Here is a 22800-nt window from a genome sequence, read left to right on the forward strand (position 1 = left end):
TGAACAATGTATGCACATTTGTTGGAGAATTGGTTCACACTATATTTTCTGAAAAAAAAAAAAGTTTAGTTGCTAACATTTAAAAATCAGGAGATTATACATAAATTTACAGACTTCTGACTTCTCTTGGAAACTTGGCCAGCCAGCCTGCTTTCTGGTGTGGCAGTCCAAGGTTGGAGCAGAGACAGGCTTCTCCCAGTGGAACCTGTGCTGTTCAGAGGACCTGTGCTGCCCAGTGTCCAGAATATCTACCCAGCCCTTCCATTCATTTCTCTTGCCTCCTAGGCCATAAATCTGTGAGAACTGACATAGACTGCTAGCCCCTGAAGATATGGACCACCTGTGTGTTACTGGACTTTGACTTTCTAGCATCCTACCCAGACTCCAGCACATAGGGCTCTCCTTATATGTTTGGTGGGTGATATAAAGTATCTTGTGGATGCCTGCATCACCTTTCTTCCAATACTAAAACCATGTGATTGCAATACTGCTCCAGCCTAGATCTTTGATACAGACTGGCAGCAAAGGTACCCCTGATCTGTGCCAATGTCCCACTACCCAAAGCCACTCATACATCACTGGAAGGAAAGGAAAGTCACTCAGTTGTGTTCGACTCTTTGCGACCCCATGGACTGTAGTCTATCCTCTGTCCATGGGATTTTTCAGGCAATAGTACTGGAGTGGATTGCCATTTCCTTCTCCAGGGGATCTTCCCGACCCAGGGATCGAACCCAGCTCTCCCGCATTGTAGACAGACGCTTTACCGTCTGAGCCACCAGGGAAGTGCATATGTCACTGGGCTACTCCTAAAGTCTTCACTTTGCTGTTTGATCTCTTTTCCTCTTAGCAATCTCCTTTCCAACTGAGGACAGCAATGCACTTACATGACATGTCAAGGAAGACCTCAAAAATCACGGATGTGTGGCATGGCCCATGGCATTTACACTTTTCACATTGTTAGGAGTGTTTGTCTCCAAGTTTGCAAGAGTCTCATCACTTTTATTTTAGTTTAACTTTTCAGCCACGCCTCAAGGAAGAGATTAACAGTACAGACTCGCTGTCAAAGGGACCACAACCATCCTGGATAACCTGAGGAATCATAGCCATTTCTCAGCCTGTTTTTGCTTTCTACTTGAGCTCATAAGTCTGAACTGGACAAGCCCTGTCTATAAATTAGTTATAAGATGCTTTCAGTTGCATGAAAAATTATAGACCACCGGATCCAGAATATTCCTGAGAAACAGTCTAGCCTAGGAGAACTGTGTCTCAAGGATCACATCTGGCCCCACTATTGGGTTTTTGTCAATAAAGTTTTATTGGAACACAACCATGCTCATGAGTTCAAGGACAGCAGTTTGGTCCAGAGGAGTGGAAGTAAGAAGGATAGCAATGGAAGGTGTCAGGATATGGGTTTGAAGAAAAGGCAGCAGGATTTGCTGATGGATTTGATATGGAAAGACAGATAGAGATGGCAAGAATGTTTCCCTTATCACTAAGATTTCACCAGGAGTCCAGGACCAGCGACAGAATTTGAAGAAGCCAGTGAAAAATGAACATATGAGACCTTTTGGTCAAACATATTAGGAAATTCAAGACAAGGATAGCAGAGATGGAGAGCCTGCTCAGCTGTGAGCCCCATGGACGGCACTGGTCACAAGCAACTGAAGCCAGTCGTGGGTGTGCCTGAATCCCCATGCTCAAAGCGCCCTCTGGCTTTGGCTTTCCTGAAAAATTACAAGCTAGATAAGGAGGAAGCCTGACCCCTGAAGCATGTTGTCCTCTGAGAGTGTATCTCAGCAGTCAGGTTGCTGGAGAGGACCAGGCACTCTTCAGAAGGTTGGGTGGTCAGAGCCAGGCCAGGCTGTTCAGCTTTGAACCTCTTCTGTGGCACTTATTAGACAGTGACTAACCTGGGTCAGGTACTCAATCCCTCAGAGCCTCAGTTTCTACATCTTTAAAATGGGGGCTGTAGTAGTGCCTCTGATTTGTAGAGAAGCACAGCCTTCAGACCGTGCCTGGCGTTACTCTCCTCCAACCAGCCCCCTTCTTCCTTCTCTTTTCAGCCAGCCAGAGAACAGCAGTGTGGTCATGTTTGGCGGGGTGGATCATGCCTATTACAAGGGAGATCTCAAGTGGGCACCTGTGACCCAAGCCTGCTACTGGCATATGCTCATGGGCCGGTAAGCCTCTCCCTCTGAGGGCCACCCAAAGTGATGCTCCCACACGTGCATGTGTATACATGCAGACACACATAATTGCATGCACAGACAGTCACAAACAAACATATGCTCCACACTTAGAGACACACATAAACTCACTTATAGGCACACAGATATAAACACACATATACACAGAGACACAAACATAGATATGCATCACCCACAGGTTCATAATTGCTCCCTGGAACCTAACCAGGTCTCTGACCAGGGTCCTGAAAGGGTCCAAAGAGTCCTGGGCACCTGGAGGAGGGCTGCATCCCTATGCTATGAAGTGGGGACCATGGATTGAGAAACCTATGTTGTACTGAAAAGAGGATCAGGGGGAATTTCATCAGCCTAAACAGGGTTGTGATAAGATGACCTACTGACCAGGGCTACCCAAGACCTTGGAGGTTCTCAGTACACAGAATTGCCAGTTGAAAAACTGAGAAAGTCCTAGACAAACCAGGAAAACTGGTCTCCTCAGGGAGAAGTTACCCAGCAGTGGAGAGAAGTTGGCTTCAGTCTTGAGACCTGAAAGCAATGTGTACAAAGAGACACCCCACTTAACCAATGCTACTTACAGCCCAAACTAAGCACACATTCTCTCCTGTGACAGAGAGAATCAGGAAGCTAGGACCCAGAAGTGGCCTCGGAATGAAGGGCAAAAATTGATGGGATTCTGTATGATATCCTCAGACAAAAGCTTTCTTGTCCTTTGGAGTCCCTTGGGCTAGCTCAGGCATCCCCTGGCCAGAGCTTCAGTGTCTGAGCCCGGTGAGGGGGCAGTGCTGGGAGACATGCTCTCCAAGAGCCGCCTGTGTCTCCCCCGCCACCACTCTGAGTATCTGCTGCCTGGAGACCTCCATCTTCACTGTGTGGGTTGACCCATCATTGATGAGACACCAGATACATGTCTCTGGGTGTTCTTCATTCATTCAGCAAACGTACATTATGCATCCACTGTGTGTCGGGCTCTAGAGGGAGACACTGAGGATACAACTTGCCCTTGCATCTGCTAAGGCAGATGTATATGAAACGACTCATACACATAGTGAATTACCATTTTGGTACAAGCTAGACTTGAGAAAGTGTCTGCAGAGAGTGACTAAGACAGGAACCTGATCTTGTCTGGGGTGAAGGCTTTCCTGGCAATGTGACAATTAATTAGGAAGCTGGAAGATGAGGAGAAATTAGCTAGACAAAGAGGACGAGGGGTCTTCTAGGAAGGGCTCCAGCACAAGCCCAAGCCCGGAGGTACAATACAGTGTGCATTCAAGAACTGAAAGAAGTCAAAAATATGATGTGACCAGAGAAAAGGAAAGCGGAGTCAGGGCAAGAGCTGAGGGGCTGCTTGGGAGACATTCAGGGAGGGGGCAGTCACAGGGGAGACTTCAGAGTGACCCTGGTGCTGATTTTTCCCATTTTCTCTCAGTATCTCCATAAATAAATAATAAATGGAACGGTTATTGCTTCTTCTGATGGATGCCAGGCCTTTCTGGATACCGGGAGCCCATTGCTGGTTGGCCCAAGTGACCCGGTCAGCAACATCCAGAGACGCATCAACCCCAGGCCCAACCAGGATGACCAGGTGAAGGGTCATGCCACAGGGTAATTCCCAGCTCCCCACACACCAAGGATCACCTGGGCCAACCTCCTTCTTTCTCTACAGCAAATGATATCATGTAACAATACCAAGACCCTGCCTCCTGTTGTCTTCACCATCTACAGCATCGACTACCCAGTGTCCCCTCAACACTACACCCAAGAGGTAAGGGGACAACACTAGGAGCTGGTTCGCAAATCTGGAATTTGCAAGAACCCTTGAGAGTCCCTTGGACTGCAAGGAGATCCAACCAGTCCATTCTGAGGGAGATCAGTCTTGGGTGTTCATTGGAAGGACTGATGCTAAAGCTGAAACTCCAATACTTTGGCCACCTCATGCGAAGAGTTCTCATTGGAAAAGACCCTGATGGTGGGAGGGATTGGGGGCAGGAGGAGAAGGGGATGACAGAGGATGAGATGGCTGGATGGCATCACCGACTCGATGGACATGAGTCTGAGTGAACTCTGGGAGTTGGTGATGGACAGGGAGGGCTGGCAGGCTACGATTCATGGGGTCGCAGAGTCAGACACCACTGAACAACTGAACTGAACTGAACTAACTGATCTTCCGACTGCTGCTGGGAGGAGGGAGCCCTCTGCAGGCCCAGTCACCTCATTGCAGCTGCTACTAAATAGAGTGTAAAATTTCTCCAGAAAAGGTAGAAGTCGAGTTAGTATGGACATAATTGAGTGGAAATTGTTATGGAAAGATGACTTCTGTCTAATGCTAAGGTAGAGGTTCGGAAGTATAATCTTACAGAATTCAGCAGGTCTTACAAATGGAAACAATAGGAGTGGGGAACTCTAAGATAACCATAGCTGTGGGGACCATGAGCGTGGGTACTGGCTGAGCACAGGCATTGGCCGGGCCAGTGTCTTCCGCAAAACTAACCTCCTGAGAGTAAAGGGCAGTCTGGGACATCCATCCTCCTGAAATAACTATGGAGACACCATCCTGTGCCGGCATGGTGGGAGTCACAAGGAGAGGGGAACACTAAGGGCCTCAGCCCTCACAGAGCTTCATTTCAACCAGAGCCCGCAGATGCAGGAACACGGAAAGTCAGCTCTAGCAACCCCTGAAATAGGACAAGTGACAAGGTGGGTGACCAGGGATAGTCCCAGTGTGCTGTCCCACCGTAGAGTTTAACTGTCTCCCTTCCTATCTCCAAGGTGTCCAGGTTGGGATCATAAATTACATGCTTACCCTAGAACTTTGCTGAAACTTCACGCTCTGTGAGTTGGGGAACCCGGGGATGCTAAAGTGAATAAAGGGTGCACAGTGGCTGCTCAGCCCTGGCACGGGGGGAGGCTTCACGTCAGCCCCCTGTGGGGGTTCAGAGCTGGCTGATGGGCTCAAAGGATGCTTTGAGGAAGAGAGGAAACTGCAGTAATTCTAACCCGGCAGACTCCTGGAGGCATGAGGAAGCCTGCTTGGGTTGAGGCAAATTATACTGGATTCTATGCAAATGGCCCCCTGGGGGCTGTGCAAAGGGGGACAGGGGCAGATTAGGGGTGATGAGGGCTGCAGAACCAGGGTAAGTAGCTCAACCCAGCCTGAAGTGGCCAAAGAGGGTGAGTGTAGGTTAAGGGAGTCTCCCTAGAAGGCCTGAGGATAGTATCAACAACGGGTTGAGTACTCTGCTATATTTAAAATGGGCAATCAACAATGACCTACTGTGTAGCACAGGGAACTCTGCTCACTGTTACATGGCAGCCTGGATGGGAGGGGAATCTGGGGAAGAATGGGTACCTGTATATGTATGGCTGAGTTCATTTGCAGTCCACCTGAAATTATCATAATACTGTCAATTGGCTATACTCCAATACAAAATTAATTTAAAAAAAAAAAAAGGGCTGCGGGCAATGGGGAAAAGAAGAGGCATTCTCTGCAGAGAAAAGAGCCAGCTGGGGTCAGAAGGAATGAAATAGCAGAGTGTGAGGGGAACTATGGGCCATTCTTGTTCTTTTTTAAAAAAATTTATTGAAGTATTGTTACTTTACAATATTACGCTACTTTCTGCTCTCACTGTTTTATGTGTGTGTGTGTGTGTGTGTGTGTGTGTGTGTGTGTATCAATTCAGCTCAGTTCAGTCTCTCAGTCATGTCTGACTCTTTGTGACCCCATGGACTACAGCACGCCAGGCCTCCGTGTCCATCACCAACTCCCAGAGTTTACTCAAACTCATGCACACTGAGTTGGTGATGCCATCCAACCATCTCATCTTCTGTCATCCCCTTCTCCTGTCCTCAATCTTTCCTAGCATCAGAGTCTTTTCAAATGAGTCAGCTCTTTGCATCAGGTGGCCAGAGTACTGGAGTTTCAGCTTCACCATCAGTCCTTCCAATGAATATTCAGGACTGATTTCCCTTAGGATTGACTGGTTGGATCTCCTTGCAGTCCAAGGGACTCTCAAGAGTCTTCTCCAACACCACAGTTCAAAAGCATCAGTTCTTCAGTGCTCAGCTTTCTTTATAGTCCAACTCTTATATCCATACATGACTACTGGAAAACCATAGCCTTGACTAGACAGACCTTTGTTTGCAAAGTAATGTCTCTACTTTTTAATATGCTGTCTAGGTTATAACTTTTCTTCCAAGGAGTAAATGTCTTTTAATTCCATGGCTGCAGGCACCATCTGCAGTGATTTTGGAGCCCCCCCAAAAATAAAATTTGCCACTGTTTCCACTGTTTCTCCATCTATTTGTCATGAAGTGATGGGACCAGATGCCATGATCTCTGGGTGCAATGGGACCTGATGTGTGTGTGTGTGTGTGTGTGTGTGTGTGTGTATACACATATTCTTTCTCATATTCTTTTCCATTACAGATTTTATCACAGGGTATTGAATACAGAATCCAGTATTATATATTAGGACTTAGCTGATTATACATCCTCTATATATTAGTTTCTGTACGATAATCCAAAACTCCCACTCCTTGCTACCCACCCCCCTCTGTCATGCTAATCACATGTTTTATCCCTTCTTGTGCTCGTAATCCCCATCTCTGAAGCTGCTGAAAGAGCCACTTCATTCTTCCCAAAGGAGGGAAAAAAACTGGAAAAGCTGCCTGCTCTGGGTATGGAGGTGGTGACAGGTAACTGCTCAGGCTGACTGGTGTGTATTTCTGTCTCTCCCAGATTTCTCAGGACCTCTGCTTTATCAGCTTTCAAGGAGGCACAGAGCTCATAAGCCCCCTCAGAGACCTGGCTCCTGGGTACTGTCTTCCTGAAAGCATACTTCTCAGGTTTTAATCAGGGAAACTACAGGATCAGCCTGGCTCCCACAGTGTAAATGCTGGCTGCTTCAGGAATCAGTTAGGCCCACTCCAAACACACTCATATGCAGGGCCATCCCACCAGGGATGCTGGTGAACTGTATTTGGTGCTCTGCAAGCCCTATCCTCAGTAAAGAATAAAGGATTTCATGTCAGTGGAGCTAATACAAATGGCTGCCTCTCTTTGGGTCGAGGAGGTGCATCATAATTGGGAAGGATCTAGAATCAAGCCTGAAGCACAGGTGAGAGGAGCCCAACTCCAACTGGCTTCAAGGAAAGAGGAGACTTATTGGAAGGACACTGTGGATTTGGGACACAGGAACCAGAGCAGATGCAAAGATCTCAATGACTGGACCTGAGAAATTAGAAGTCATTGTTCAGTCTTTCTCTCCTTCCCTCTACTCGTTCTCTATTCTTTGCTTCTCTTAGCCTGACAGGTTTCTTCCCTCAGGCTTCTACACCTGCTGAAGGACTCTGCAGCTGCCTGCCCCAGGGCTTTACATCTCTAAAGCATCTAGCCAGTATGGAAAGAAGCACAGAGGGCATCTGTGCTTCTGGGATGGATATGAGTGGCCCAACTCAGATCATATGTTCAGCCCTGGACCAACTATCCTGTCAGGGGCACGAGGTTCTGTGATTGGCTTTACTTAGTCACGTGGCCCTGTCACTGCTGTTTCCTCCAGAGCCACATGACTGGAGGTGGAGAGAAGCCGTCCCAGAGGAACTGTCAGGGGGATGTTCTAGATTCTGGAAGAGTTTATGACAGCCCCTCCAAGTCTACCACCTCTTCATTCAGACAGATGGTAAGGGGTATTAAAAATAGATTCTATTCTTCCCACCTCAGAGGAATACTGCTAGTGGCCTTCAGTTCCAGGGAGGTTCCAGGTGAGGTCCTTCAAGCTAAGACGGTTCCCTTTTGTATTCTCACAACAGTCACCAGCTCTCTGCTGCCCACATCTGCTGTGTCCTTTCCAGTCCCACTTCTCAAGTGACAGGCCCATGAGGATCCCTGAGCCATCCCCCACCTTTTCAGGGCCCAACATGCCCCTTCCTTTGGCCTCCAATGATGCTGGGAAGGATGCTATTCGTGTAACAGGGGACCCACGATGCAATGAGCATTTCAGTCTTTCTGAGCTTCCTCCAGGGGCAGAGCTACAAACCATTTCATTCGAGCTGCCATGATTTGGCATTTATGGAGTGGAAGCATCACTTCTTACCTGGAGACCTTAGTATAAAGTCCAGGCTATGGAACAGCAGGTGTCAGAAGTGGAGTGAGACCCAGGTGAGATAAGAAACAGGAAGGAATAATAGCGATGGAAAACACTCCCCAAGACAACACATAATATGGACCTTTACTCAGGCAAAACAAGCATCAGCAGAAGCGATGTCTAGCTCCCTTTCTTCCTCATCTTTCATACAGTACAAATTTACTGAGCATCTACTATGTACTAGGTGCTGTGGAGGACCCCAGGGTTAGAGGGCTGGCTTAGGAACCACCACCAAGACACGGAGACAGATAAAGAAACCACACCGAGGGGCAGGGTCAGATGGAGAAAACAATAAACATGTCGGGGGTGGGGGCTAGAGGAGTGAGGGGCTTCTCTTCAGGGGACAGGGAAAGTCTGTCATAGGGTGACGAGAAGGGCACTGACTTCAGTCTTGCCACCCCAAACCCTGTGAAAGATACCCCTAAACTCTGCAATTACCATCTGTGTGCAGATTGGCCTTACGTCCACAGTTATGTGTGCCTAGACCCTTTTGGATGGCCCTGAATTATGATCAGTTTGAGGAAAGAAAGTGGACAGTGGCTGAGCTGATAAGGGGAGAAATATAAGAGCAGAACCAGTTTTTCTCTTTTAACAGTACATGCCAACAAAGGTCCATCTAGTCGAAGTTATGGTTTTTCCAGTAGTCATGTATGGATATGAGAGTTGGACTATAAAGAAAGCTGAGTGCCAAAGAATTGATGCTTTTGAACTGTGGTATTGGAGAAGACTCTTGAGAGTCCCTTGGACTGCAAGAAGATCAAACTAGTCAATCCTAAAGGAAATCAGTCCTGAATATTCATTGGAAGGAGTGATGCTGAAGCTGAAACTCCAATACTCTGGCCACCTGATGCAAAGAGCTGACTCATTTGAAAAGACCCTGATGCTAAGAAAGATTGAAAGGGGGAGAAGAAGTGGAAGACAGAGGATGAGATTGTTGGATGGCATCAGCAACTCGATGGACATGAGTTTGAGCAAGCTCCAGGAGTTGGTGATGGACAGGCAGGCCTGGCGTGCTGTAGTCCATGGGGTCGCAAAGAGTCAGACATGACTGAGTGATTGAACTGAACTGATCTCTAAGCGAGCTAAATGGAGACTCAGTGAACAGTTTCTCAAACACATTTTCGCAGTGGTCTTCACGAAGTCATAAGCAACGTTTCTGTTGGTGAGAAACCACCACCAAGAGTAAGAATAAAAGCTCTGATTAATTACATATGCTATCTCACTGCCTCCCCATGAATCCCGGCAAAAAATGACCTTCTTTGTACAGATGAATGAAGTTTTCCTCTGATCTTCTGGCTCCACCACTAGTGAGAGGCACTTAGTAGGCCCCCAAGAAGTACATACTGACCAAATGAATGTGTGAATTAGCAGATGCTTCCACTAACACATAGGTGCATCCATGTCAGGAGACATACATGATCTTGGCATGCTACTGCCATGATAAAATCTGGAGAAGGTCAGGCTGTACTCCCGTAGATCAGCGTAAGGTGGGGGCTAAAGCTGGTGTCCATTAATGAGCCCCCTGGTCTAGAGGCTCCATACTTGTAGCCTGTGCCACCGACATGAGGATGAATTCTGATCTTCAAAGCAACAATCTTATCTCACCTTCCACTTTTATCCTTTACAAATTCTAATTCTAAAAAATTATAGCCTTCAGTGAGAGAAAAGGTAGGAAAAAAAAAACAGGAAAACACTAGGTCTTGAGCGCTTCTGCTAAGTGTGTGAATTTATTCAATCTCTTTGGAGATGATTCGTCATAAATATACATATGACCTTTGTCCCAGCAAATTTGCTTCCAACTTTCTGCTAAAGTGATGATCAGAGGCAGCCACAAACATAAATAAGCAGCAAGGAAGAAGTCCTCAGAGTCTTTAAAAAAAGAGATCAGTAACATCCCAAGGCCTTTCAACATCATAAACTTCAAATGTCCACAGCACACAGGCCATCATGCAACCAACTACCCGAAAATTATATTTAACTTTATGAGAAATCATTCCACTAGGACATTGAGAGAAAAGAATAGAATACAAAACAGCGTGATCCCAGGCTTGCGGATCCCAAGACTGTGCGGCATCCTCACCAGGCATGTGCATCCGGGAGCTTTTCTGCCTGGGATCAGATCCCAGGACAAGAGTCAGAGGGTCAGGATCAAGCGACAGCAAGACCGCCATAGGAGCCACTGCAGACCCATGAGACCTGAGACAGGGTGGGGAGGGCTGGGCAGTGGGGAGGCGCTCACACAGCATCCACAGGGACAGGGACAGCAGCTCTTTGGGGGGTGAGGCCCCCACTCTAAGGAGATCAGACTGGGACCAAGGCGGGAAAGGAACAGGTGCAGATCTGCATTCCCTGCACCGAGGAGAGACGACGCATCACTGTTATCTCACTGACAAACCCTGAGAAAGAAACTTTCTCTTTTCCTTCTTTCTTTCCTCCTCTCTTTCCTTCTTCCTTCCTGTCTTTCTTTCGTCTCCTCTGAGCTTTCACCTCCACAGAACTCACAAACCCAGATGCCAACACAGGAGGCTGGTATGTCAGAGACCGTGTCCTCTGAGAGCTCCATCCCAACTCGGGCACCTCCTGCAAGTAGGAGGGCGGGCCCAGCGCAACCAGATCTGCCTGGTCTCCAAGGGAGGCTATAAACTCACATCGCTGTGATGTCTCCCCATTTTTAAATTTCAACAGCAAGCTAAAGCTGTAACAAACATGAGGCTCGCTGTGGATTGCCACCTGACATCAACACCACACCCTCCATGAGAGGCACACACGGGGAGGACAGAGTCCGTGGAAGGAAGGGTAAGAGGGGTGAGGAGTCAGACATTTCTCAGGTGTCCTGGAGCCCAGCTTCTGTCACTGAGCCCTGTGTAGGGGCTGACAAAGCTAGAGCAGTGCCTGTCAGAACCAAGAACCCAGTTTCCAGGTACAGACCCTGGGGCTTGCTCCCACAGCATGGGGAGGGGTCACGAACTCTGCAGCTGCTGGCCCTACTGCTTGAGTTCTTGCCCTCAACTTCTTTCCACTGCAGTCTATTTTGATGAGATCCAGCTCACATATCTCAAACACGGGAAACTCCATATATGGGAAGATAGTGAAGCCCAGAGGTGACTGCACAGTATCTGGTGGATGGAAGCCAGACTGGCGCCCTCAGTCACCACCCCCGAAGGGGAGTCTGAAGAATGTCCCAGAGCAGGAGAGATGAGGGCAAGCACTAGCTCAGGACAACTCTGAAGGTCTCACATCTGTGGGGTGAAAAATCTGACGTATTGTTGGCTCTTGCTGAGTGAGGATCTATCATATGACCATTCAGCTCAACAACAAATAGTTTCAACTGATATCAGACCCTGTGCAAGGTTGAGTTATTTGCTAAGCATGAGGGCACTCAGATTAGAGTAAGGTGTGCAGCCCTAGAGATGGCTGGCGGTGCCCCTTGCCCCCTTGCTTCAGCATAAACAATAAGTGCCAGTTCTCCACTTGCCCCACACCGAGTGCAGAGCAGAAACATACAACATGGGAACTGATGTCCTGGGTTTGCACTTTGGCTCCTCAGCACTTTACCTGCGTGACCTTGATCAAGTGACATAACCTCAAGTTTCTGCAAAACATGTACCGTGATGATTAATGAGGATCACCATGGGGATCATGTGTGTTACTGGGATGAGCAAGGGTCCCTGAGAGGGCTTTGCAAACTCCTAAGTCAAACAAATATTAATTATTCTTCCTCTTCTGTTTGTTATGCATCTGGTCCCATTACTTCAAGGTAAATAGAAAGGGGGGAGATGGAAACGTTTTTTATTTAATTTATTTTAAATAAAGCCCAAGACTTTATTTTCTTGGGCTCCAAAATCACTGCACACATGACTTCAGCCATGAAATGAAAAGACATTTGCTCCTTGTAAGAAAAGCTATGACAAACCTAAACAGCTATTACAAAGCAGAGACAGCACTTTGCCAACAAAGGTCTGGATAGTCAAAGCTATGGTTTTTCTAATAGTCATGTACAGATGTGAGAATTGGACCACAAAGAAGGCTGAGCACCAAAGAACTGATGCTTTTGAATTGTGGTGCTGGACTCTTGAGAGTCCCTTCGACTGCAAGATCAAACCAGTCCATCCTAAAGGAAATCAATGCTGAATATTCTTTGGGAGGACTGATGCTAAAGCTGAAGCTCCAATACTTTGGCCACCTAATGTGAAGAGACCACTCTTTGGAAAAGATACCGATGCTGGCAAAGATTCAAGGCAGAGGGAGAAGGGGACATCAGAGGATGAGATGGTTAGATAGCATCACTGACTCAATGGACAAGAACTGGAGCAAACTCTGAGAGATAGTGGAGGACAAGGAAGCCTGGTATGCTGCATGTAGTCCATGGGGTCATAAAGAGTTGGACATGACTTAGCACCTCTGCCCATGGAAATCTCCAAGCAACAATACTGGAGTGGGTTGCCATTCCCTTCTCCAGGGAATCAGAGAGACCAAGGAATCGAACCCAGTTCTCCTGCATTGAAAGCAGATTCTTTACCATCGGAGCCACGAAGAAAGACCAGAAGTGGAGTAGAAGAAACCTGAGAATTAAACTCAACTACAATAATATTTATATTAAAAGTATGTGGTCTAAACCCTCCTTAAAAGGCAGAAACTGTAAATTTGGATTTTAAAAAATGCAAAACCCATCTACATGCTGCCAGCAAGAAATCCACTTTAAATATACAGACACAAATACTTCAAAAGTAAAAATATATATGAGATACACCACACTAATTTTTTAATCCCTGTCCATTTATTCAGTTGTGGTAAAACATGGTGATGGTGGTTTAGTTGCTAAGTCAAGTATGTCTCTTGCAACCCCATGGACTGCAGCCTGTCAGGCTCCTCCGTCCATGGGATTTTTCCAGACAAGAATATAGGAGTGGGTTGCCATTTCCTTCTTCAGGGAATCTTCCTGACCCAGGTATTGAACCCTGGTTTCCTGCATTGCAGGTGGATTCTTTACTGACCGAGGTACCACTTACCATTCTAAAATTTACAGTGCATAAATACATTCACACTGTTGTACAAGCATCATCACCATCTGCCTCCAGAATTGTTTCCTTATCCAGCTGAAACATTGTACCCATTAAACATAAACTTCCTTTCCAACCTTAATTCTTCTTTCTCTTCCTATGGGATGGGCTCATAAGATTGGCTCTTAAGAATATCTATTTGAATATCTGTCCTGCCAGCCTCTCCCTGAGCCCAGAGTGCCTCATTTCTGCTCTCGACCCTGAACTCCTTTCAGGTGGGTTGAAAATAATCAGCTGCTGCAGCAGGATTTATTCCTGGAAAAGGTATATGGCAAGTGCCCATGGCAAGTGCCAATTTGCAGCGGATTGAGCCCCTCAGGGTTATAAATTCGACCATATCTTGGGAGGCATTTCATGACCATTTCATCCCACGGTGCTAGGAAGCTTCTTTCCGAGATCAGGCAAAGAACTAGGGATTGGTCAGTGATGCTGGGAAAAGAATACAGGCCAGGAGCAGACCCAAGGCTGAAAAGCCACATCTTCACTACCCTGGAAAAAGTGCACAGCTCAAGGGGTTGCAGACCAGAGCATCCCTCAGAACCCACTCAGTTGCTAGACTCCTGCTGGTAAGTCAGACCCCACTCTTACCTTTCTTTCTGAATCTATACGATGAGCAACTTGGCTCCAGGATCACCAGAACTGTAACTAGCAAGATGCTCAAGCACAGGAAGGAGGGTAAAGGTGACGGTGATGAGTGCAGGAGATGGGTGGCATGACCTGTGTGGGGAGCTCAGGTGGAGCTCCCACATCCACACTCCCACTGCAAAGGGCCTGAGCCTGATGGGACTCACATGCTCCTCATGACCAATCACCAGCCTCTGCAAGGTGAGGTGTGCAGGAGTGGTCATGCAAGGAGAGGTTGCCAGTCCTCATCCCAGCCAATGCCAGGACTCCACAGCTGCCACCACCACTATCTCCAGTTAAATCACAACCCAAGCCCACACCTCTAGGGACCACAACCACCATCTTCCCACCAGGATATTACCCTCTTCCAATATCCAGGCCCTGGAAGCTGGGGCTCGGGCCACTTATGAGAGGCAGATGACAAGAAAAGGGTGCTCCTCCAACCTCATTTCCTCCTATTTTCCACTTCAGGCTATTTTCAGCCTCCCCACCCTCTATGAGCCTTGTCCGCTATCACTTGCTCCTATGTCCTCATACACCATGCCTCGATTAAACACAATGTCATTCCTATTCAGACTGACTCTTGATACAGGCAAAAATGAGAGAGGAAGAGAAGGCAGCTCCTTACTTTCTTCTCTTGTTAATTCACTCCAAATACATTCACTGAATCCCTGTACTGCTAAGATCTGTGGATACAAAATTGAACACACCATCCCCAGGTTCAAGGAAGTCACCTTCTTGGTTGGGATTTTACAGGAAATAAGAGATCTCCATATTCTAGCCAACTCAGTCCTTCAGATGACTTTGATCAGAAAAAAAAAAATACTGCAGTGGGAATAGTCATCCTGTTTCTACCCACTTCTAGAAGGTATTGTTTACCTCCTCAGTACTGGATCTTGTTATGCTAGTGGACTAGATGGAGATGTGATATGAACAGAAGTAAGGAAGGTGAGACAGGTAGGTCAGAATGTGAGGTAAGGAAGATAAAATATTTAAGAAGCTGAAGTATTGAGAAAGATATGGGACCTGAGTTGGAAAATAACTTTTCAAGAGAAGTTAGTCATTGTGGTATGTATAATCCCCAATTCAGTGCTCAGGAGATCTCCAGTGAAGACTTTGTCTTTTTTTTTTTTTTTTTTTGAAACTCAAGTCAGATCCATCCAGCTGTTTCTCAGTCCTGGGCCTTCCTCTTGGCTCCAAAACTATGCCCAGCAGTTCAGCCCATATCAACTGAGAAAGGTTTTGTTCTCTGAGCCTTCAACATACCCAGTTTATAAGAGCTCTTGCATATGAACCCTTTGATCCTCCTTAGACAAGTTAAAGACAACCCATCAGGATCCTCTGTCCACGGGATTTTACAAGCAAGAATGCTGAACTGGGTTGCCATTTCCTTCCCCAGGGAAATGTCCCAACCCAGGGATCAAACATGGTTCTCCCACATGGCAGGTAGATTCTTTCCAGACAGAGCCAATGGGGAAGCCCAGCTATTAAAAGAAGAAAGAGGAAACCAACGTGAAGGAAAATGTAACCTCAGACAATGTCAAGGTGTCCTGTACCCAGTCTGCCCTCTCCAGTGTCACATCAGGAATCCCACGCGGGGAAAGAGCTACTTCTGGTCTCTAAAGGAAATCTTCTTAAATTTGATTTTTCTTTTATAATGAAATATAGTTGATTTACAATGCTATATCAGTTTTGGCTGTATGGGAGAGTGATGCTATTACACATATTCATGAATCCTTGCTTTGTTAGATTCTTCTCCCATACAGGTTATTACCAAATATTGATTAGAGTTCCTTGTTCTATACAGTAGGTGCTAGGTGATTATTTCTTTTATAGATAGTCAATTTTATACATTAATCCCAAATTCTCACTTTATCCCTCTCTCCCCACCTTTTCACTTTGGTAACCATAAGATTGATTTTGAAGGCTCTGAATCTGTTTCTGTTGTCAAGAAACCATTTGTGATGAACCAGGATGAGTCATCAGCTGGAGGTAGGAGTATTTTTCACAGCAATAGAGACCATTTCACACTAGCTTTTCATAGTGCCCTCGTCACCTACACACACACACACATACACACACACAATCTATGCTTTTAAGAGCAAGATGAAAGAACTAGTGGGATTGCTGATAAACTGCATAGCCAAACAGATCGGGCTCAGTCTTCAGTTTGGGTCCCCTTTGGCATCCCACTTCAGCCCCTCACACTTGTGTTCCCACTGACCTTGGCATCAGCTGTGATAAGGTTCCAGGAGGTCAAACAAGCAGCCCTCAGACCAGCTAGATGTGAGAGGGAAAAACCAGCCTCTCCTCCAGGCAGTCCAAGGCAGTCCCCAGAGCAGCTGAAGATCAGTCTCCACTTGCCCCACTCAGGCCTGGAGACCCACAAAGCAGCACCTTCATTCCAGAGCTGGATAGCTCCTGACAGCGATCACACAGCTCATGAGAGGCTGACTCACGACTCCAACTTGCCCGAGTTCCAGTACCAGTTTTTTCACAAAATTTCCTGGATGTAGAGCAACCATGGTCAAGTCCTGGCTGCTCTCTTGGCCTTGATTCCTCAACTGCAAAGACAGAGATGGGACCAGATGCTCCCTCAAATCATGACATGACCTGAGGTAGCTGCCAAGTCATCGACAAGCTCCTCACATACAGCAGGTGGAACAGGTTAAGAATTTGACTCCAACACACCTGATTAATTCTGCCAACTCCCTCACCGTCTGGCACTACCAGGATGGAATCATTCGCCACTGACATCACTGACTTTCAACACACCCTGCAAGGAGGTCAGGGCAGAGGTCAGGAACGAGGCACTCGGTGCTCTGGGAAAACTGACAGAACAAGCCTTCAGAGAAATATTTTCAAAAGGAGATTTTATGAGCCCGTTTTATTGTATATTCTCATATACAGAAAAGCACTAACATCATAAACAGAGACATCTGCTTCTCATAACAACCATGGCCTCTGCCAAAATGTGTGCTTGGCTGCACACCCCCCTTCACCAGATCACGTGTACCCTGACCTCTCCCACACACGAACCTCTCTAATGAAGTTCCTCAGGGCTATGTGAGAGGCTCTGTCACAGGCTATAGTTCTCACTTTCCCTCAAACGAAACTAAGCTCACAAGTCTCATATTGTGCTTTTATTTATTTGACAATTTTATTTAAAACTCATTTAGCACTTACCAGGATTTGAAGCACTGTACACACTAACGCAGTTTGTTCCGTTATTATCCAGTGTTTAAAGATGGGAAAACCTGAGGCACAGACAGACTAAGAAACTTGCCCAGGGACACACAGCTAGTAGATGGACAAGCTGGGATTTGAAGCCAGGACATCCGGGCTTCCCTGGTGGCTCAGATGGTAAAGGGTCTGCCCACAATGCAGGAAACCTGGGTTCAATCCCTGGATCGGGAAGATCTCCTGGAGAAGGAAATAGCAACCCACTCCAGTATTCTTGCCTGGACAATCCCATGGACAGAGGACCCTGGTAGGCTACAGTTCATGGGATCACAAAGAGTTGGACATGACTAAGGGACTTCACTTTCTTTTTTTCTTTCATCTGGTTCCAGCACTATGTTCTTAAGTGCTATGCTCTGCTCACTCCCATTTTGGAAGGATGTCATACACCTTTATCTACAACTAAGTTCCATCTTCTCACTCTTCAAGCCAGGGAAAACTTATACCCCACTCTTTTTCCTCCTGCATAGAATCCTTGGCGATTTGTGGTGTCAGAAGGAAAACGAAATGAGCTGGTGTTTGTGCAGACGCCATGAGGTCACCCTCATATAGCAGTTCCCCCAGCCACATGGTGGCATGCCACTGGACTCTGCATCTGAGAAGGCCACAGAGCTGCCCTCCCAAGCTCCAGGCAGAGAAGCGGTCAGTCCTAGGGGATCACACCAACTCCTCTGAAGACTACGTGCTCAGGGGTCAGACTACAGTACCCACCGACCTCCGGTAGAAGTTCTGCCCCTTCCTGTAGTCGTGACAGGAGAACCAGCCTCAGCGTGGGCCACCCCACTTTTCCTAGAGAGGGCTTCCTCCTGCTTTCCACCCCAGAAATTACCCTTTTGCATTTTTCCTCTTCTAAATTCATTTAACTTGCCATCGAACCACAAGCAGGGGTGGGAGCTGGGAGCTTTCTTCAGTTCAGTTGCAGAACATCAAAAGCTCTTGACTCCCATCCAGTTCCTAAGCCTAGAGTATGACCTTTCCATGCCATCTTCCCTAGGGTCTGAGAACAGGAGGGAAGTGAACATTTTTGGATATCACACACACAGCCCAATCTGTGAAAGATTCTTCTAAACAGTTTGAATAACAAGGGTGAGTTAATCACAGAAGCTGTTATCAAATTAAAGTGACATCTGCTTTCCTTCCATCTAACGTTTGTCCTCATTCGACTCAGAAAATTCACCACAAAATAAATGTAGTCCCTTTTTTTTTGTGAAAAAACTTTTAGAGACTTTCAGTTGTTCCTTGTACCTCTACCAACGTCTTGATTTTCCCATGTAAACAACCCTCCAACATTTCTGTCCACAGTCACCTTCCTCAAGGAAAGGAAAGAATGGAAGCTAGAGGTCATGGCCTCTACTCACTGTTCAGAGGGTCTTCTCCGGCCCATCTCTACAGCTTCCAGTTTCTCTTAATGGACTTTCTTTCTCTTCACGTCTTTACTCTCTTGTATCCATCTTATGTTTTAGCCTCATTTTCCCTTGTTCTCCTCCATTATTGCAGTCTAACATCTCACTCACCTACTCAAAGATCCGCATCACCCCCAGGATAAATCCCACACTCTTGAATGTAGATTAGAACGTCAAGCTCCACCGCAACCCACCCTGGGACCTGGTCTTGGTTCCCATTTTCTACGTTGTCCTGTGTATCATTAGTGCCGTTGTACAGATATTCAAGTCTTCCTCCTAAACTCAACCCGGATTATACATCCATATTCCCTCATATTTCATTGTGGTCCTATGACTTGTTTATAGCAACATAATACAGGTATCTGTGATACAGGTCACTCCTGACAAATGCTTTGATAGTGTCCATTGAAAAAATGCGCATAATAAAAGCTGATGATTCTGTTTAATTCGGCAAGCTGTATGAGGACTTCAAGCCAAGGGCAGCCTCTCAGATCTCAGGTACCACTCTGAAGAGGTAAAAGAGGAGCCAGGATATATTGGAGTTTTGCAACACAAAAATAATTGGAATATTAAAAATTGCTATTCATTAAAAGAAGTTAAATATCTCGAGGAATTTAATAGTCTTTCAATGTATGGGAAGATGCAAAAGCCTGGGCACGTTGGAATCTTTCCTTTGATATGCACCTTAGCTATCTAGGGCAAGTACCCACCTTCTTATCATCCTGAGTTTCCTAGATACACAGTTGGTGGGGTGTGGGAAAGGTGGCTTCTGTAGCTGAGACTTGATGGAGGGCATCCTTCTGCCATCTTGAATACCTTCCCGAGTGACTATTGAGAGTGGATGTGATGTGATCTTTGGATGGTGGTTTACTAATCTGGCATTCACAACAGTCAGTATACACATTGGCACATGGCTGGCCCCCTGCTGTTGCAACCAGTGCCACTGCAGATGGCGAAGCCCTCATCAGTGCGCGTCCCCAGGAGAAGTCTCCAATCAGAGTTCCAGACAACCTGTGATGCTTGGCATGCCTCCTAGCTTCATTGAATTACACACAGCTGTGATCAGGTGACCACTTTGCTTAGTTTTCTAAACTTGTGGTTTTATTCTGGAAGCTGTATATTGTATTCTTCCTTCTTCTGTCTGCACTCTGATGGAGGAAGATAAGAAGCTTATGCAAACTTCCTGATGGGAGTGACTGACTTGGGGGAAACTGGGTCTTGTTCTGGTGGGCAGGGCCATGCTCAGTAAATCTTTAATCCAATTTTCTGCTGATGGGTGGGGCTGTTCTTCCTCCCTATTACTTTTTTGAACTGAGGCAGCCCAGTCCTGGAGTCTATAGGCTGTATGGTACAGTTAAAGGTACAGTCCAAAAGAATTTAAGCCAACACACACCTCCCAGGACTGCTGCTACCAGGGCCCCTGTGCACAAGGCAGGCCACTGCTGACACAGGTTGCCACAGGAGACCCTCAAAACTCAAGACTGTGGCTAACTCTCTTGGGGGTCACGGCTCCTTCCCCCTGGGTCCTGGTGCACGCAAGGATTTGTTTGTGTCCTCCAAGAGTCTCTGTATCACCCAATCCTGTGGAAGTTTTATAATCAAATCCCACTGACCTTCAAAGTCAAATTCCCTAGGGATTCCCAGTCCTTTTGTCAGATCCCCAGGTCGGGAAGTCTGATGTGGGGCCTAGAGCCTTCACAAAAGTGTGAGAACTTCTCTGGCATTATTATTGTCCAGTTTGTGGGTTGCCCACCTGGTGGGTATGGGATTGGACTTTAATGTGATTGTGCCTCTCCTACCATCTCCTTGTGGCTTATCCCTTGCCTTGTGAGATGGGGTATCTTTTTTTTTTTTTTTTTTTGATGGGTTCCAACATCCTCCTGTCAAAATCCAGGTGATACTGAAAGACAGGGAAGCCTGGTGTTCTGCAGTTCATGGGGTTGAAAAGAGTCGGACACAACTTAGTGACTTAACAACGATGACAATACTGAGTCTTGCTCCTCCCAGAAGCCTTCACTTCCAGATCCGTCTTGGCTGAGGGGTGCATGCATACCCAGGGGAGGTTCCCAGGGTGAGTCAGGTATGGAAAAAGAGATCAAGTAATTGGCCTGAAGGAAGACAAAGACTCTAAAGAACTGACCTTTATAAATAACTTTACTGCCTCTTTACTGCACTCCTGCTCACTAGGCAGTTGCCCACGCCCTTTCTCTCCAGGTAGCCTTGCTTCTATCTCATCTATACAAACCATTTCTCTGTGGGCTTTCCCACTGGTAGTGCTATGTCTCTTACAATAAACTTTGTACCTCCATTTATAGTTTCTGCCTCTGTGATAAATGCATTTTTCACTAGGGACAAAGATCCAGGGAAAAATAGCTTCTAGCCTCTAGCCCTTGCTGGTCTGGTGGCTAGGATTCCTGGTTCTCATCCTGGCTACCAGGTTCAATTCCTTGGCAGGGAATGAAGATTTTGCTTCACACCACATCTCGCTGCCGCCTCACCAAGATCAGAACTACAACACTACTCTCTTAGTCCACCCAGGGTGTCGTAGACCTGAGGCTACATGTCCAAGATCAAGGTGCTAGTCAATTGTGCTCCTGGTGGGAACCTTCTTCTTGGCTCCCAGACAGTTCTCTCCTTGCTGTGTCCTCACATGTGATGGGGAGGGATATTGAGGGAGGAGAGAAAGAGGAGGGAGGGGAAGAAAGGAGAGAGAGAGAAAGAGAGGAATTTCTCAGGTGGCTCTTCTTATAAAGGCCATGATCCCATCATGAGGACCCCACCATTAAGACCTCATCTCAGCTGAATAAGCTCCCAAAGGCCCTGCCTCCTAATACCATCACATCAGTAGTTAAGGATTCAACATTCGAATTTGGGGCTACACACAATTCAACCCATAGCAACTACTCATATCTGTTTCTTTAAAGCAAAACACATCCTCATTAAAATTATTTATTTTTTTACTATTTATTTATTTATTATTTATTTACTATTTACTCATTTATTTTTTTACTATTTATTCATTTTTGCTGAAGTATTTAAAGGAAAAGATTGTTGTTGGTCTTGTTTAGTCCAACTCTTTGTGGCCCCATGGATTGTAGTCTGCCAGGCTCCTCCACCCATGGAATTTCTCAGGGAAAAATACTGGAGTGGATTGCAATTTCTTTCTGCAGGGGATCTTCTCCACCCACGGATCAAACTGACATTTCCTGCATTGCAGGCAGATTCTTTACCACTCAAGACACCTGGGAAGCCCAAGTAAGAGAGTACCATTTCACAAAATGTACATAACCAAAAATGCTATTTTGTTGCAAATAAAATTAACATTTGATACCCAGCCCATGTTCAAATTGCCCTCAGTTCAGTTCAATCACTCAGTCATGTTCAACTCTTTGCAACCCCACGGCCTGCAGCACACCTGCCTTCCCTCCATCAACAACTCCCAGAGGTTGCTCAAACTCATGTCCATCGAGTCAGTGATGCCATCCAACCATTTCATCCTCTGTTATCCCCTTCTCCTCCTGCCTTCAATCTTTCCCAACATCATGGTCTTTTCTAATGAGTCAGCTCTTCGCAGCAGATGGCCAAAGTATTGGAGCTTCAACTTTAGTATCAATCCTTTCAATGAATATTCAGGATTGATTTCCTATAGGATGGACTGATTTGATCTTGAAACCCAAGGGACTCTCAAGAGTCTTCTCCCAATACCACAGTTCAAAAGCATCAATTCTTTGACTCTCTGCTTTCTTGATGGTCCAACTTTCCATATGTGACTACTGGAAAAACCAGAGCTTTGACTATATGGATCTTGTCAGTAAAGCAATGTCTCTGCTTTTTAATATGATATCTAGGCTTGTTATAGCTTTCTTCCAAGAAGCAAGCATCTTTTAATTTCATGGCTGTAGTCACCATCTGCAGTAATTTTGGAGCCGAAGAAAATAAAGTCTGTCACTGTTTCCATTGTTTCCCCATCTATTTACCATGAAGTGATGGGACCAGATGCCATGATCTTAGTTTTTTTGAATGTTGAGTTTTAAGCCAGCTTTTTCACACTCTTCTTTCACTTTCGTCAAGAGACTCTTTAGTTCCTCTTCACTTTCTGTCATAAGGGTGGTGTCATCTGCATATC

General features: G+C 46.3%; 1 pseudogene; it reads left to right on the plus strand.

The window, feature by feature from the left end:
* Positions 1-22800, plus strand: part of LOC120874089 — a 51385-nt pseudogene that overhangs the window by 1728 nt on the left and 26857 nt on the right.

The sequence above is a fragment of the Oryx dammah genome, unplaced genomic scaffold (assembly GCF_014754425.2).
Source record: "Oryx dammah isolate SB20612 unplaced genomic scaffold, SCBI_Odam_1.1 HiC_scaffold_15, whole genome shotgun sequence".
NCBI classification, from domain to species: Eukaryota; Metazoa; Chordata; class Mammalia; order Artiodactyla; family Bovidae; genus Oryx; species Oryx dammah.